The 17,258-nt window shown below is 33.1% G+C and overlaps 1 long non-coding RNA gene across 3 annotated transcripts in view; it reads right to left on the bottom strand.

The window, feature by feature from the left end:
- LOC150099349 (uncharacterized) overlaps positions 1-13,558 on the bottom strand; it is a 163,269-nt gene extending 149,711 nt beyond the window's left edge. For 2 of the 3 annotated variants that reach the window (XR_016549393.1, XR_016549392.1), the window contains exons 1-2: positions 13,487-13,558; positions 1,134-1,214 (exon numbers count right to left, since the gene is read on the bottom strand). This is a non-coding gene — a long non-coding RNA (uncharacterized LOC150099349). Of the gene's footprint in view, positions 1-1,133; positions 1,215-7,476; positions 7,506-13,486 lie in introns of those variants that run through there. The other variant, XR_016549394.1, reaches the window with a different exon arrangement.
- Positions 13,559-17,258: the final 3,700 nt, after the last annotated feature.

The following is a 17,258-nucleotide window of genomic DNA, read 5'->3' on the forward strand; positions in this document are numbered from 1 at the left end:
CTTCTATCGTTTTAAATCAATCCCCTCCAACACACACACACACACACACACACACACACACACACCAGAACGCTAACTAAAAGAGAGTGTCATATTTTTCTTAACTGCTCTCCTTAAACTATAAGAGCATTTAAGATCCGTTATGAATATTACATTTGAAGAAACGAAAGAAAACAAGTTAATGTACATAAAGGCTCATTATTATTGATACCACTGAAGTAAATAAGATAATAAAAACTCTAGAAACTGACTTTCATAGTAGCCAAAGCATCTTGGTCAAACCCATTTCCCGAAGACAATTACGATCTATTGTGAATGCAAAAAAAAAAAATTTTTTTTTTTTTGCATTCATACGGAGAAGGAATGATGTTCACATTAACGTGCTCACCCTATTTATTTCTCGAACTGGTTGTTTACTACCCCTCTCCCCTTGTTTAGATAGGCGGCGAAATGTCCAAATCCTTCAGAGCTACCATATGTAATGACGTCATTCGTTCCACAAATACCCTGCTTTTGTCGCCCGAATGTGTGTCAAGCCTCATTTACTGCCGTTTCTCAATGCCTAATAAGTTATGAAACGTGCCTACAGGAAAAGGAATGCTGAAATCATTCCCTTGTATAACTTAAACAGACGATTTTAGAGCTGCCAAACGATAAAATGATATTAAAATTGTTGTGGCCAATTTCTATAACGTTTTTAACAAACTACAATTTATTATTATTATTATTTTTTTATTGAGGATAAAACTCAATCGGGGAATCAATTTGTGATGAAGCAATTTTTTTTTTTTTTAATTTTTATGTGTTTAATTGGTTCTGGATTTCATTCTTCACATTTGACCTACGTCGATTTTAATGACTTCCTTAAAGACTGCTTTGTAGTCATCAAAAAGTTTATAAAACTAAGTGAATAAAATTTGCGGTTTTACTAATTCTGAGTAATTATCCTTCGAAACAGCAGGTAGTAAATACGTGTTATGATTTCAAAATAAATCATTATATGGCTTTATAGATAGTTTTGCCAGTAATATTTTCCGTCATCATATGTCTGTTAATTGATGTTGCAAATGAATTACATGAAGATAGTACAGCTGAAAGATATTTTAGGAATACTAACGTACGTTGACGTTTACCTTTCTAAGGATAGGTTCTCCTATATTCAGCTACTTCCTAGTAGTCAACTTTTTTTCGTTACAGATATCGTCTCTATATATCTGTAAAAAAAAAAAAAAAAAAAAAAAAAGGTTGTTTTAATAGATTGTTTAGGCGGAAGTGACGTCATGTATACACTTTTTTCATGATTTCTCTTTGAAATAGTTATGTAACATATTTTATTTATAACGCATAATTCCAGACTTAATTGTTTTAAAATATTTTCTAAGATTCTAAAAAAAAATCATACTCTTAAAGTTCCATATAAAAAAAAGCACATCTTGATTATTGTTTGATTTGGTAGTAAATTTTTTTGATTGATTTTTTGACTCAAATTAATCAAATCCAGGATTAATTGCATAATTAATACTTTTATCGATTTTATTCATTACGTGCGTGTATTTCATATACGTGTTGGTTAAACCAAGCAAATTCCTATTTGTTTATAAAAGACAATTTTTACAAATGTCCGGGAGACATTAGTAGTGTCCTTATATAGTTCGTCTCTCTCTCTCTCTCTCTCTCTCTCTCTCGAAACAGCTAGCAGGACTTGTTCATTTCATGATTCTGTTTTTGTTATACAAAAAATGCGGCTTACCATAAAACATTTCGATACAATCAAACAAGTACAATAACGAATTTTAAACTATATACTTTTTATACAAGTTTTTGTTCTAGAATTAAAATAAAAACTAGGGCAAAAAATTTTTCTGGAAATAAATTTCAGTGAGCATAAGATTGCTATTAAAGTTATAGTAACAAAAAAAAAGAAAAAAAAAAGAAGCAAATTGCGATGTTTTATAATTGTAATCAAGACTGACGGGGAGATAGATTTAATTTTTTTAGAGTTTCAGTAATATAAACAATATAACGTATTGTGATAAAACAATGATAAAACAAACTTCCAAAATTTCCATATTTTTCTTCCAAACAACAATTCTTTTTTTTTCCTATATTCCATCCCTCGATTATGTCATAGCAACGGTGTAATAGTTGAGAATTATGGACAGACAGACAGAAAAATCTATCGAGCAATGCATCATTGAAGAACGAGATATTGAACACCGAAGAAGTGAGGCCTCAGCTTTGTGATCACATGTACTCTCATCAGCTGACCCCTGAGAAGCTTCGGTAATGAGACATCAAGTGTTATGGGATAAATCTGAATATCGTTGCTGTGACATAACCGGGATAAGAATCTGGGGATCCTTAGAAATGGCATTGGATCCAAAACACCAAAATATAAACCCAAGTATTAATTATCGCCATACATCGTAACCATCGTTAGCCAAACGCATCTACGAGAATGCATAAACACGCACCACGTGCTCAACAATGCAAAGCACAATTAGAAATATTAAAAAAAAAAAAAAAAGCATCAGTCTCTTATATAATAACGGTTGTCACCTTTGTTAGTCTTGACTGTTAATCTTTATTTTAAAATAATAAGCATTCATATGGTAACAGTTAATGTACAGGATTTTACAGATTATTAAAAGAAGTATCTGCACAGGTAATCTGAACAGCGATATCTTTATGCCTCTTAAACCATTAAGGTGGTTTACAACCGAGCTTTTATTCACACCACTTGAAACATTGCGTAGTAGTTCCAGTAAATGCATGTACTTCACGGAAGCTTCAAAGTTATCGCATTTCATCGGAAGACCTTGAAGAAGTAGGCAATTACGCTTAGGAGCATAATCAATAAAGTGTTTAGCCAACACATATCGGATAATTAATCCATAAATAAAACATGGAAACAATAAATATTAAGAAAAGAAATTCACTGCAGGTTATTTTTGGTGATTACCCATCGTTGAGAAGTATTCCGTTAGTACGATAGGTGACAGCCCTTCAGGGGCGATAAGCGATTTAAATTTAATGTTGTTAAGCAAACGTTGGAGGGCGGATAATTAATAATCGGTTCTCCAACGATGTTTAACGGTAGAAATTATCTGACACCTGGGCTTCGGGTGTACCGGGACTCCTCGTCAATAAGTGGGTAGAGGCAATGTTTATTTAACCAACAGTCTCTACCTAGTTAACCATAAGGTGGAGATCAATTTTTTATGTATTCCCCCCCCCCCCTCACCCACCCACAAAAGGTTGTAGGCCTAGAATACACCAGCTTAAGGAATTAACTGATTAGCTAAGGATTTTCTTTAATAATTTTTATTCTTTGTATTTATAAATAGATCCAAAACGGCCATCTAGCTGGTGAAACTTGGCAATATAACAATTTATTCTTAATGAACAATTAAGAATAAATTCATTGAATGAATCATGCTTGACAGTAAAGCCGTGCTTAAATCTAAAAGACATGTCGATTAATATCGTGATCCGATGAAGTTGTACATAATTTCTGTGTTATAAATGTTTTTGCGTGTTTTTAACAACTGTTAGTAGAGAAAGAAGGGAAAATCCAGTCTATAAATAACAAAAAACCAGTAAATGAATGTTACTTGTAAGAAACGAAAACAAAACATAATCTCCAGGTTAAAATGGCATAACTGACAATAAGATAATACTCTCTCGTTGGACTGGTCATGGACATGACGTCATTTCCGCTTGAAATCTGTGATGTACAGGATACTAGTGTATTAGAATTAGCTGCTCGTGTTTTAATATTATCTAATGATGATAATAATAATAGTAATAATGCCTTATTATTAGATAATAATTAGCATTCTCTGTCGAAATCGATAGGCTCTAGTTATTTCACCATCAATCTTTAAAACCCACACGCGTTTGTTATCGATATATTACAATGTGCACTTTACCAAAACGAAGTTATGTTTTAGTATTAGACTAGCGTGTTATCTAGTGTAGTATAATTCAATGATATTAGGTTCGAGTTCAGATTTGATGAAAGTTAACTTTAAAAAAAATAATAATAATAACTCCGCTAGTCCAGTAGAGATTCAATAGAAAAGTTATTACTATTATTGCTATTATCACGTGACACCTCCAGGACTCACAGATATAAAGACATAATAGAAAAATAACAAGAATTAGTTCATTCCAACGTTACATGCCGGACGAACAATCATTAGCTATCACATACGGCAACACACGAATAATATATTTGTATTATATTATCCAAGAATAACACCTACCCTTTACGAAATGCCATTTAGGTTACGTACATCGGAAAGCAAGTCAAAGACTTATATTGTTATTAATATTGGTTCTATTCATAATAATAAAATCACATTTCTATGTAACAGAAAGATTAAACAATTCCTATTTCAACTTTTTTTTTATTTTATTTCATCTTATTTTTAAGGCAATGTTTACTTAAAATTCGTAGTTTTATTAGTAGTTTTATCCTTTCTTCCTGTGATAGGTTTCAAACTTACTGAACGCATTTTATCTGATCTGATCTAAGTTTAAATGAAGTTTTATTTATCTTAATGGAGTGTTTTCTTTTAATATAATAAATTTTATGTAATCGATTCTTTTAGTGTAATAAATCAAACTTTTAACAACTGAATAAAGGTTATCGGAAAAAGGTCATATTGGAACTAAGCGTGGGCATGCTTCAAATGCATAAATTGCAACTAGAAACTTTTTTTTTTTTTTTTTTGCTAAAGAAATGCTACTATTTTCCGTGTATTGAGCAAAAGTCACTATCCAGCCTACGTATATTTTAGTTCCTTTTGACCCATGAATTATTATTATAGTTATAACATATATAGTTTTAGAACTGGAGGCTTTAAGTTCACTCGTACAAGTCTACTGTCAAAAAGCTTGATCAATTTCACCATGACGTCATTGGTGGGAAGAACCATTATTCATTGAAGATGTATGCATAAGAAATACGTCTAGTAGCGAACTAACAAAACAAGGTGAATTAGATTTTAGACTTTGTAAATGCCATTTCGATTTCATTCCCATGAGAATGAATTCGATCGATATGGATGTATTTAGAGGCATAAGAAATCATAAAATTTAAATATATTATTATTATTATTTATTATTATTTTCGTGACACCTCCAATATATAACATATAATACAATATATAATACAATATATATACAATATACAATATATAATAGCATTATACTGTATTGCAATTTATGGTTGTTTCGTTTCATGTAGCTGCTTAAATTATAACACATTGGGGATATTTTAAACAATTAAACAGTAGGGGTCTTGTAGCGGAATAGAGTACGGTATCCTCCTGCGATAAGTCCTTGGAGGTGTAACGTAATAATAATAATAATAATATAAAACTGATAATGTAATATTTTATCCTGAAGAAGACTAAACAAAAGCTGATATTTGCTTCGCATAAGATGCTACGTAACTAGTGCGCATCTGTATTATTGTTAGTAGAATACAAAAGGGCCCCCTGATTGAAAGCTTTGTATCGTACCAAAAAACGCTTATAAGGACTTTTCAATTAAAGGTAGATTATCCGTTGATACCGAGGCGGGGGGATTTTTCATCGCATAATACGAAACCCGCCAGAAATACAATTTATAAGACATTCATTTCCACTCCCTTATAGCATAAATTGTTTTGGCGACACAACAGTGATTAACCAAATTTTAGTACTGCGTATTAATTAACCAATTAATACCAATACTAAATGTTATAAATATTATATACAAAATATGTATACTTAATTTGCATACTGGAAGCTTGCTGTGGTTGGAACAAATTCGATATTTGGTCTCTGGAGCAGGGTTTCCGGATTATAGAACTGTTAGCCCATCTACAATACTAAAATGTACATGTTTACATACTTTCCTGGATGAGATTTATATAAATATATATAAAAAATATTAAAATCACAAATCAAGATAACAGCGGAAGAGTGCTCTAAATTTAACGTGATTTGAACATAGATGAGTATAGCTGCACATATAGGTCACGCTTTTTTAGCGTTGGTTATAAAAGAGGAACATTCATATATGAACTATACACACGCACAACTTAGAGCTTCACAGTTCAAGAGGACTCCAAATATGTAAATCAGTAGATAAAAAATAAAAACTAAATAAAATAAAAAATAAATAGTTCAGTTTTCATTCTGAGTATGGATATAATAATATAATTTTCTATCAAATTATCTCGGGGATCTCACTTTTTTTAAAAAATCAGATTTATCATAGTTCGATGAGTTCGTGTGTGTGTGTATATATACATCGGTTAACCTCAACGGCAAGTGTCACATATCACAAGTAGCACGCAACATATCAAATAGGTAATCTTCTTCATCCTCTGCGCGTTTCATCCCCTTCCAATACATGGTGTTACATAGATATGACTTTGTTAGTAACCCCAGCCGGCCTGCCGCCGGGGGTAGATGTTCTGAGGAACGAAAAACCACAGTTTCCGGGAGAAAAACTCTTTACCTCCGTATGAGAGCGGCTAATTCACCTTTAGTCGAAAACGACCGGGGAAAGGTTCCTCAAGTCATTGACGGGAATCGAACCCATGTCTTTCCGACCAAAGGGCCTTGTCTAGCGACTGAGCTACGGAGGCTCTATATCAAATAGATAATCATTTCTGATATTTACACAGAATGAGAATCGCCAAACTTTTGGAACAGACAGAGATGCAACTATTCCAATTTAACTTACGGAGAAGGCGAGCATTGATACTGTGTCAGGTCTCAAATTCCTGTTCTGCGAGATCCTGATTTTTGAGGTTTAACCTCCTCGGTATAGCACTGATGTTCACTTATCCTTTTTTTATTTTTATTTTTATTTTTTCACAGAACGGCCTGTCTCTCCTATGATAGATTGCGCTCACAAGGAATCAGCTAAACACTAGAGATAGAAGCGAGCTTGTCTTTTGTAGTTGGTAAGGTAAGAGATTAGAACTTTTATTGATAAGAAAATATGTGGATATCAGGTGAAACTTTTTTAAGATTCATTCTGCTGATAGGTTCGGAAATGCTCGAATGGAGGAGATTGAAACCCTGCGTTTGTCATGTTTGTTGTCTAATTTTAAAGTTAAGTATTGTGTCTAACGTGTTTCGTCCTCAACCTCTCTCTCTCTCTCTCTCTCTCCTTTTGCGCCTTCAGACACAACCATCATAAGATGGTTAATGCATGATTAGCTTAGTCGAATCAAAAAATTAGAAGGAAATGCGTCGGCGTGGTTATAAAATCCCCAAATGCATATAAAGATTTTCCACGCCAGCTAGATGAAGTATAGGTAACCGAGAATGCTGACCCATCCTTGACCTTATCTTATTAATAAAATTCTGAAATTGGGCAACACCCAGAATTTGTGCCTTGTGAAAGAGTTCATACATGTTTTCTTATTTTTTTTAATGGTTGTTTACCGAGATATATTTCTTTACTTACGTTGTCTGCTATGAACATTCTGAATCTTTCATCATTGGATTTGCTGGACTTAAAAACTAGACTGTAACTGCAATAATTTCCCCCTCTTATATGTTTTCCTTTTTTTCCTTTTTTTTTTTTTTTTTTTTTTTTTGCGTACGTGGAGACAGACGCATAGGACATCCGCCCTTTATGACCTTGAGACGTTAGTGAAAGCTACCGTAGCTACAGTATAAGTTTCCAAAACTTCGGCTGCTATAAGGAAGATGGGGAAAGAAAAAAGAGAAAGAAGAAGAAAAGAAGAATGTGTTAGTAATTCTTACACCACATGCGTGGTAGAGCATTTCGACAATTGGCAATGAGTAACTTAGCATTCGTTATGATTGCTTTTTTGTTTCTTTTTCTTTATATTTCCCTGAAGCGTTTACGCAACACACTTTAGAAGGATCAAGGATCTTACTTCACATCGGAAACCAGTACTTTTTTTTTCTTCTTCTTATGTTTTCAAACTTAATATACTGTAACTCCGTGGAATGTGCACAAATTAGAAAATTTACTTAAAAAAGTTCTTAGAATAATTACTTTCTGAATGGTTTATATGAATGCCCGCTGACGAACTTGTCGGTATCCTTTGTATCCTCTAATACTAATTATTAAACTATTGATGCACACAGTTAATTTTTGAAATCAGGTAGTCTTAATCTTAATGGTGTTGGTTACGACATCTAACATTTAATGAGTTTAAGTACAAATGACTATTAGGAAACACCGTTGAGAAAAAGGAATCTAGGGTTAGTTAGACACGGAAAAAAATCTTCTGGCTGAGCAACATTTCTAATTGTTTTAATAATAATAATTCCTTTGTAGAGAATAACTTTATTTTGAATAATAATAATAACAATTATTATTATTATTAAGTTTCAAGACGATGTGGTCTTCTACATGGATGCAGGAGGGACGATTCTTTATGTTAAAAATATAGAACCATTTCATTTAAAAAAAGATTAAAAATTAGACTACTCTGAAGGTTTTTTTAATGATCCTTAAAACGAGGTTAAAGACATTGGCGAAGTAATAATAAAACAACACATCGAGTGCACTAAGCAATTAAATGTACATTGCCGTGAAGAATGTTAATACCAAAATGTCACTGGAGTTAATGTAATCCCTCTCACATAAATTTTTTAACTAGAACTCGAATTTCAGGAGACACCCATATAAATTGGAAGTGCCTGTGTAAGTCTGTAAAGATGGAGCTAAATTGCACCAGCAACATGCGTTTAAGGTTATTTGTTACAGTTACGTATTTTGTATAACTGTCAGACTGATAATGTTATGTCCTCGAAGTTGCTTTTGAATTCCCTTGTATATAAATATAGACATTTATTTATGAACTCATTTACATATCGTACGAATGTAGGTGTATAAATAAGCAGCTATCTATACACATCCACATATAAATGTCTTCCTGCCTTATTATAAAGAGATTTGTTATTTTTGATGATTTCCCCATAGCTCAGCCACATTGTTGACAATAGTCACATAATTTATATTCAACGTCATCTTGACCCTGATTATGCTTTAGGCCATCCAAAAGGTTAAACTAGCAAACAAGCATTTATTATTTGTTCCAGACATTTTGGTAAACTAACGACTACTTCCTTCAGTAATATTTCTGTATGTAAATTGCAAAACGCAAACAATTTTTTTGCTGGGGGGTGGGGGGAGAAAGGATGAAAGATATTTTGAACTGTGGTATCTTCTTAGCTGACCTACTGTAAAAGTAATTCACAAAGAAACAAAGATAAGCACTTTTAATGTTTTCGATAGATTTCAAGATATATATACTTTTTATATGGCCGTATATATATACTATATATACCACCAACACCTCCGAAAAATATTTTATTTATAATAAACTCAACTAAATGTTTTACCTTTTTGATATTTTACGATATTGGAACGCGAATTAGTTAAATAGGTTAAACAGACAAGTCTTCCTATTTAACGTGTTATCCCTTTAAAATATTATTGTAAAAACTACCAAAAACTACCATCCTGCTTATGGGAGGACTGAAGTGACCTCTTATGTTTTCGCAAACGTTCATGACCATAATGAGTTCGAATCCAGTGTTTGCTGGAGAGTGGAGACGCTATCTGCTCGGCTAACCATAATTAATATAATAATTAGCATAGTGATGAATGTGTTGGTATTATTTATTATTAATAATTTCTATCGTTGATTGTCGTGAATTTTAAATGACAGATGATATTTATTTGTATTGAATATGCCGCTATTATTGTTAAATTTAACGAGTTCTGATGTAGAATATACAACAGTACATTCTACAACCTGTTAGAGTGTTGTCAGCTTCATTAATTATTCTTTAATTGCATTGCTGTTGATTATTAATAAATACCAGTGTAATGATTGCAAAGAGATTTGATAATTAGGACTGTTGAACATATTGGTATTGTTTTAGTGCATATGTTACGCGCAGATTATGAAATTGCACATTCACGGAATGCGCAACATTTTTGCTCATTCCATGAACTGTATAACGCGCTTGTACAATTCGTGGAATTTAACAAATATGGATGTTTAAAACCTAAAATATCACTTTATTATGTTAATAGTGAGGAATCGTCACATATTATGTAAGCCGCGGGTCCTGCAACGCACGCCAATGAGAAACTAACCTTACTAAATACGACGAAAGGAATTCTGATGTAATGTTGTGCAAATTTATCGTAACACTTGACTAATACTATTACAAAAAAAATTCTTAAAACACAGCAACTTGCAGCAACAACCAATAATAAATGTTCTTCGCCAGTTTATCACGAGTTTCCGCACATCATGCGCTGCTGCTATTACTATGCATCCATTACTTTGCACAATTCATGAAATGAGCAGAAATTATGCTCATTTCATGAATTGTGCAAAATTCTACACATTTCACGAAAACTGTACAAGCGCGTTATACAATTCATGGATTGTGCGATTTCATAATTTGCGCGTAATAAATACTGTATATAAAAAAGAAAGAAACAAAATTAAGAAAGGGAATAGTTTTCGAGTGTGAATAAGCATAAGCCAACCTATACGAAGTAAGAGAGAGAGATGGGGAGAGAGAATCTCGAGTTACATATGAAAGTTTTGTCAGATCACGGAGGTGATAGTCCATATGGAGTTAACTTCTTGCTGGTGTTTTTTTTTTTTTTTTTACTACAGCATTGGTCAAAAGCTTTTTTGTGTAGTGTGAAAAAAATCGTTCATTATTTCTACTAAAATCTTATTTTCATAAATACAATCCGTTTAATTTTTTTTTTTCCCTAGAAAAAATCACAGTAACTGGTCAGGATCGTTCTCTCTTTCCATACCCCCCCCCTCTCTTATCTGTGCCTTTTCCTGCATCTTTCTCAGCCTTTAAAAACTTGACATTTTTTTCATCTATTCAGCTACTAAACTGTGTACAAACTCTCAAGTTCTCACCATTCCAAGGTAATATTGTCCACATATTTGGAGCAGTTCACCAAAAACCTCCCTAAACATTCTTAATGATTTTCAGAGTATTTCTCTACAAGTACTTCCATTGGAGCAGTTCCATTGAAGTGGCATCCATCATTCCTTCCCTTTCCACTGAGCCTATTACAAAACGAGCGGGGGTGGGGTTGCTGAAGTTCTTTTACAGTCCAATTGCAAAACCATCGCACTCGTTCCTCTGTAATTCCATTTGTCTCTGTTCTCGAGAACAACATTCCACGCAAACTCTTTCTCAATCACCACCACTTCCAACTTTTGAAGAAAAATATCAGCAGGTTTTCCTCTAACCCTCATCTACACAGGTACTATGTGCTTATAGCACATAGCACCTATGTACTTATAGGTTGGTAACTGCTCATGCGTGAAGTGATATATTCATGTGCAATGTAATTTTTAAGTAACAATTTTCTATCAATATGTTTTTTTCTTTCATATTTAAACTGTTTATTTTTTCATGGACAAAATGTATATACCAATCAATAAGACGCCAAAAGTGGAATTTGGTAGGGCGTCAAAATGTGATGAGCCGGTAGCATTTTCCATAAACTGATCAGGATATGAGAATACGTTTTCATGTCACAGAGCACACTATATATGGAATGCGTTATAACGAAGTTATACTATAAATAAGAGAAGTTATTTTGATATCTTTGAATCCTGTTTAATTACCGTTCCAATTTGCTTTAATGAACAACGTGCGTATTCATGAAGTAATGGGAGTCCCTGACCGATAGGAACTAGCATTTTCCTCGGTTTAGCAAGGTGCAACTGATGTTCCATAATGTTCGCATAATACTTCTTACTTATGCACAACGTGCCACAGAAGTGTGCCAAGGTGGTCATAATCACTACGTGGTTCACATTTGTTAGGTTCCGACAAGTTTCTTTGAACGTGGAGATGTTGGGTAATGCCTTTTATTATTTTTTTTATAAGACTTTGTTCCGGTTTTAATAAATGGTGATAATTTGATGTAAAACTCTCTCTCCCTGTGTCTTCCTCATACCATTCCTAAAGAATAGCAGCAATGTGATATCTATGCATTTTAATTAAATTAACGTTAATGTATGGACAGAGTTCTTTATTATTTTTTTTTTTTAAAGCGGAATACACAAAGTTCGGTGAACATCTCCAGACATTAAAAAGCGTTTGCTAACTGGGACATTGCTTTTGAATTGCATTCTAAACTTGTTTAATTATTTAATATGAAGATTTTAGTCATTGTTCTTGGACAAACGTACACACCCTTCTCAGAAAGTGTGACTAAAGGTAGTAGGACTCTCAGTAGTTATCAGCAGAACAACACAGCAAACTGCTGCTGGCTTAACAAGAATCTCAACTATGTTATATTTGCTTGTAGGAAAATATGAACTTAAAAAGTTGCTACATTCTGTTTTTAAACAATCACATTGGTGCCACAGTAGAAAATTATATTTATTTTACAAATATTTCGTCTTACGTATCGTAAGACATCATCAGTGCGAGCGAAGAGCAATAGTAAAGAATTTGAGCAATAGAACAGCAGAGTGCATGTGCCAAATTTCTAGTGTTCAAATTCCTTACTGTTGTTCTTCGTTCGCGCTGATGATGTCTTACGATGCGTAAGACGAAATATTTGTAAAATAAATATGATTAATAAATATAATTTTCTGCTGTGGCACACACGTGAGTATTTAATTATGGAAACTCCACAGATCTCGCTATTTAGAAACCAAGAAATACGTTCTAAAGTGATGAAAAATTTTCCTCGATTTTGTTCTTATACAACAAAGATAATGTTCAATGTTTTAGTTATCTTTTTTTAGAATTATTTAAAAAAAATGAACATGCCAGTCTTTCCTTAAGTCGCTCTCATATTTTTCACACTTTCGTAACATCCTGATGTCCACAGTGTATCATATGTTCGAGTGTTTATCCTCTGATGTGAAATCTCTTCACAGCATCATTTGGAATTCTAATATTATGATGCACAATACAACTACATCTCTCTCTCTCTCTCTCTCTCTCTCTCTCTCTTTCCGAAAATTTTAAAAATGCGAAATAAACGAATAACAGTCTCTCAAAATAGTGTCACTCCTTAATTTAAAGAAATGAAACAGTGCATTTTACCTAAACAAGGTCCTCAAAGTCCTGTTCATGTTTGTTTTTACCCCTGCATTTCCTTCTCCCCCCCCTCTTCTCCTTTTCTGTCAGGTAACATAGTTTCTGCCGTAAGATCCCTGGTTACCCAGCCCGCAATGAGGTCCTTGAACCGGCCGACGACCGAGCTAGTATGTACATTTATTTTTAGATCTATCATGTATGTTACAGGGGGAAGCAGTGGGTGAGACTTTGGTGCTACTGGCCAGGTCGATTTACAGGGTATAGACACCGTTATAAACCGAGTATTTATGCAGTACATGAAAGGTTACATTTCTGTAATTACTGCAATATCGTGTTGCTCTAGCTATCATAGATAATATTTAGAACATTGATCTAACACTTACCCACAAACGCACCAGTTGTGGCGCATTACTGTGTTTTAACCTGACCTGACTGGTAGATGTGCGAGAATGTCAACTGTAAATGAACGTAGTCACACGACGTATGAGTCTCTTTAAGCTTGCTGAGCGGTTAGGTAAACTCCTTCAGTTCTGGCAGCCACCCAGAGCACAATCGATCCGCCTAGGGATTTCAATAGTGAATGACGGTTATCTGTTTGTAACACAAGTCATTTTGTACTTATGAAAAGCGATTAATTGATTCTACGAAGTATCTTATTTCTGTTACCTGTGTTTGGAGTAATGATAATGAATCGATACCTTTTATTTACATAAACTTAATTGCAATATTGCTTTACTGATTTCAACTCGACAACATGCATAGACAAAGTAAAGTTCGTGAATAATTATAATTATCCTTTTGGAGAAAAAAAAATTCGCATTTAAGCAATCGGGTCATTTGAGGTACAGAAGCCTCGTTGAAGCTAATTATATTTACTTATACTTAATCCTAGTTACTAAACTAGGATTAACTTTAGGCATAGTGATTGGTAACCGGCATTGCTTCCCTACAAAACCCTCAGTTTTCTCAGGCAGTTATTTAATATTTCTCATTCTCAATCGAGATTTAGGAAGAAAATGTCAAATCGGATCAACTCATTTTCTTTCGTAAAGTCAGCACACATTTTGATAACTGGGAACATTCCAAAGTGGAATACATAACATTATATACTAATCACGTTACACATACAAGAGTTTCCCTCTTCTTAAAGCCAAAGACTGTTCCTTATTCTACTTACAGAGAGGTCCTTTCATCGTGCTTAGACAACACTAACTTCTCATCTATATAAATATGTATTGAGCAACCCTTTTTGTCGTAGCAGGTTACACATACTTTGTCACATATTTTTTGCAAGGGGAGTAATTAAAAAAATAAAATGAAAAATGAATTTTTATGTTAGGTTTTTCAGCAACAAAAATGTCTTCTTTTTCTCTATGGAATTAGCTACTAATCTGTTGGATTCATATCTTTCATCACCTCTTTCATGATCTCCTCTATGGTCTCGATTTCATTTTCGTTTATTCTTGCGTGCCATTTATTCTTTTCAAACCTAATTTCAAGTTTGAATTTATAATTCTTTATTCTGTCTTTTATGGCAAGTATACTTAGCTCTTTCTTTAATCCAAGTTTTTTTTTTGTTTTGTTTGTTTTATTACGTTGGATTCTTACGTGCAGTTGTTAACTATACGTAAGAATCCTATTTCATAGGATTATAATTTGGTAGCATCTTTCTTTCTTTTTTTTTTTTTTTTTTGCAGGATCCAGGATCCATACAGATCTATTGGCCCTATTATTTTACGAAATTTAAATTTTGCTTCTTTTTCTTATTTTATTTTTCAAAGAACAGTTAATTCAAATTTTGAATTAGCTTTCATTTGAGAAACATCTTTTCGTGGTGGAGGCAATTGAAGTATTGTTGTTTGGAATGATAGGGAAACGCTTTTAATATTGTGAATTCAATGTATTATACCTGTTAACCATTAGAGTTCTTCTGGTCGGTTTCCTGCTTTGAGGGATGAAAAACTTGAGTTTCCTGGAGACGAAGGAGGTTGCATGCTATAAGTGAGCCATGCCGATAGTAGCTAGCTATCAGTAAAGTCTATGAAGTTTATAATCTTCACGTGATTCAAAAAAAAATTATCGATATTAGAATAAAATAAACACAAGAGAAAAATAGTAAGCATATTACTTCTGTTTGCATTTTTAATACGATGGATATAAAAGGATGTCAATCAAAAGCTTGGTTGTCTTTTCCCTCATGTATTGGGATGGGAGGGGGATTTGATGAGCAGCAGACCGTAGTCAATGGTCCAGTATTTCCCTATTCGAGTAGGTCTCTATAGATTTAATGTTGAAAATCCTTCTCTTAGAAAACAACTCACAAAGATATATGTTTATAAAAGGTGTGCCATTTCGTCTAATCCATCTAAAACAACCACGTTGTTTTAGATGGATTAGAACCAAAACTGTTTTAGTATATATAGATAAATGTAATTCTAGTTTTATAAAAGTAAATAATTTTATTAGAATTGTTTTAAATATTAATATTTTATTTTTTGAAAACACAGCTTTGAACTTTAACACTCGAATAATTTAAATTTTTCATTCGCCATTGGTTAGCAAACGCTGTGTGTTCTTCGTAGGGATGTAGATCGCTCGCCACTGATATAGTGTTTAGATACCTCTCCGTTTTTTTTTTTTTTTACTTGCCTAGTTATCGATATCGTCTCACCCTTTATTATTAATAAAGCTTTGTTAAATAAAGCCTCGGTGAGATTCTCAAAATCTTGCAGGCAAAAAGGAAGGCCATCAGTGATTTATGAAAAAATAACTTTTTTTTTTTTTGGTAGCACCTGTTTGCTTGTAATAAGCTTCTGCGGTCGATAGATAATCCATTGTGTCCGTTCTGTAAAAAATGTCTAGAACTCTATCTCTGATTATTACTGCTTTTTATATGATCTTGATATTGGATCTCAAGGCGAAGACTGTAGTGCTGTATCATAGTTTTTCTTTCTTTTTTAATTTTTTTAACTCAGAAAATATTAACTTCTAAAAGATATGTACTCTGTAGACATGGAATTTGAATCCCGTTTAGGTTACGAAGAACCTTTATTGGGACTTTTCAGTTGAAGGTGAGTTAGTTGGTTTCATATGGAGACGGCAGGGTTTTTCTCTCGGAAATTCGGGTTGTTCATTCCCCGAATTAGGCAAACTACTAGAAGAACACTGCAAAACAGATTAGACTATAGGAATGAGGATTAAACACCGCATTCCGTCTGATCTGGTTTAGAAAGCCTGTACGGTATGTTGTGGATCTACGCATTTGCGTAAAACAGAAAAAGAAACCATCTTAATGCACTAAGTTCTTTTTTTTTTTTTTCCTAATAAGGATCCTTTAGGAAGGAGGAAAGGAGAAGACAATACCCATGGAATAAAAATTAGAAAGTGCGTCCTAAATTATAATTTTTTTTTTTTTTGGAACAAGTACGAGTTTACAGTCAACTTTTCCTCTTGCCATTCATGTGCGAAATTGTATTCAAACAATTATATGAAATGGTGTTTACCTGATATTCACAAGTACTTGTGCGAATATCAAGAGAACGTGTGATATATCACTAAAGCAAATTAAATCTATGCAATGTAGAATTTTAAAAAAATAATATGTTAACAAGGTACACTACTTAAATAGTTATCCATCGGAGGGGGGGGGAGTTCTGAAAGTAATTCATGTGCATGTACAAAGTGAAAGAGAACTTAAAATGTGATTAGTCTTGTTTTGTTTCTTTATTTCTCCACTACAGTTTAATATACAGTTGTACGATCGAACCTACGTTTCTTGTTTTATTGCTTAAACCAGTGTTTCTCAAACTTCAGATTTCTGCGTACCCCTTCTTAAATTTTCATTATTACCAAGTACCCCTTATCAAAATAATAAATAAATAAATAAAGTATATTTCATTGTAAATGTCTATTTTATTTGACTTTAGATGTACATGTAAACAAAAAAATATCATTTATTTTTAATAGAACAAAATTTATAAAGATACTATAAATTTTTACTTAATTTAAATAATTTATCATCAATGAGAGGAGTGAAATTGCTTATGGTGGGATAAAATTTCAGCAAAATTTGGCTCTATAGTTGTTAATTTCAATCTCAGATGCGGTTCGACATCTATAATGCGATTCCTCTTCTTCGTCTTAATATCTACAAGG

The sequence above is a fragment of the Typopeltis vanoorti genome, chromosome 14 (genome assembly GCF_054136105.1).
Source record: "Typopeltis vanoorti isolate ZY-2024b chromosome 14, IOZ_Tvanoo_1.0, whole genome shotgun sequence".
NCBI classification, from domain to species: Eukaryota; Metazoa; Arthropoda; class Arachnida; order Uropygi; family Thelyphonidae; genus Typopeltis; species Typopeltis vanoorti.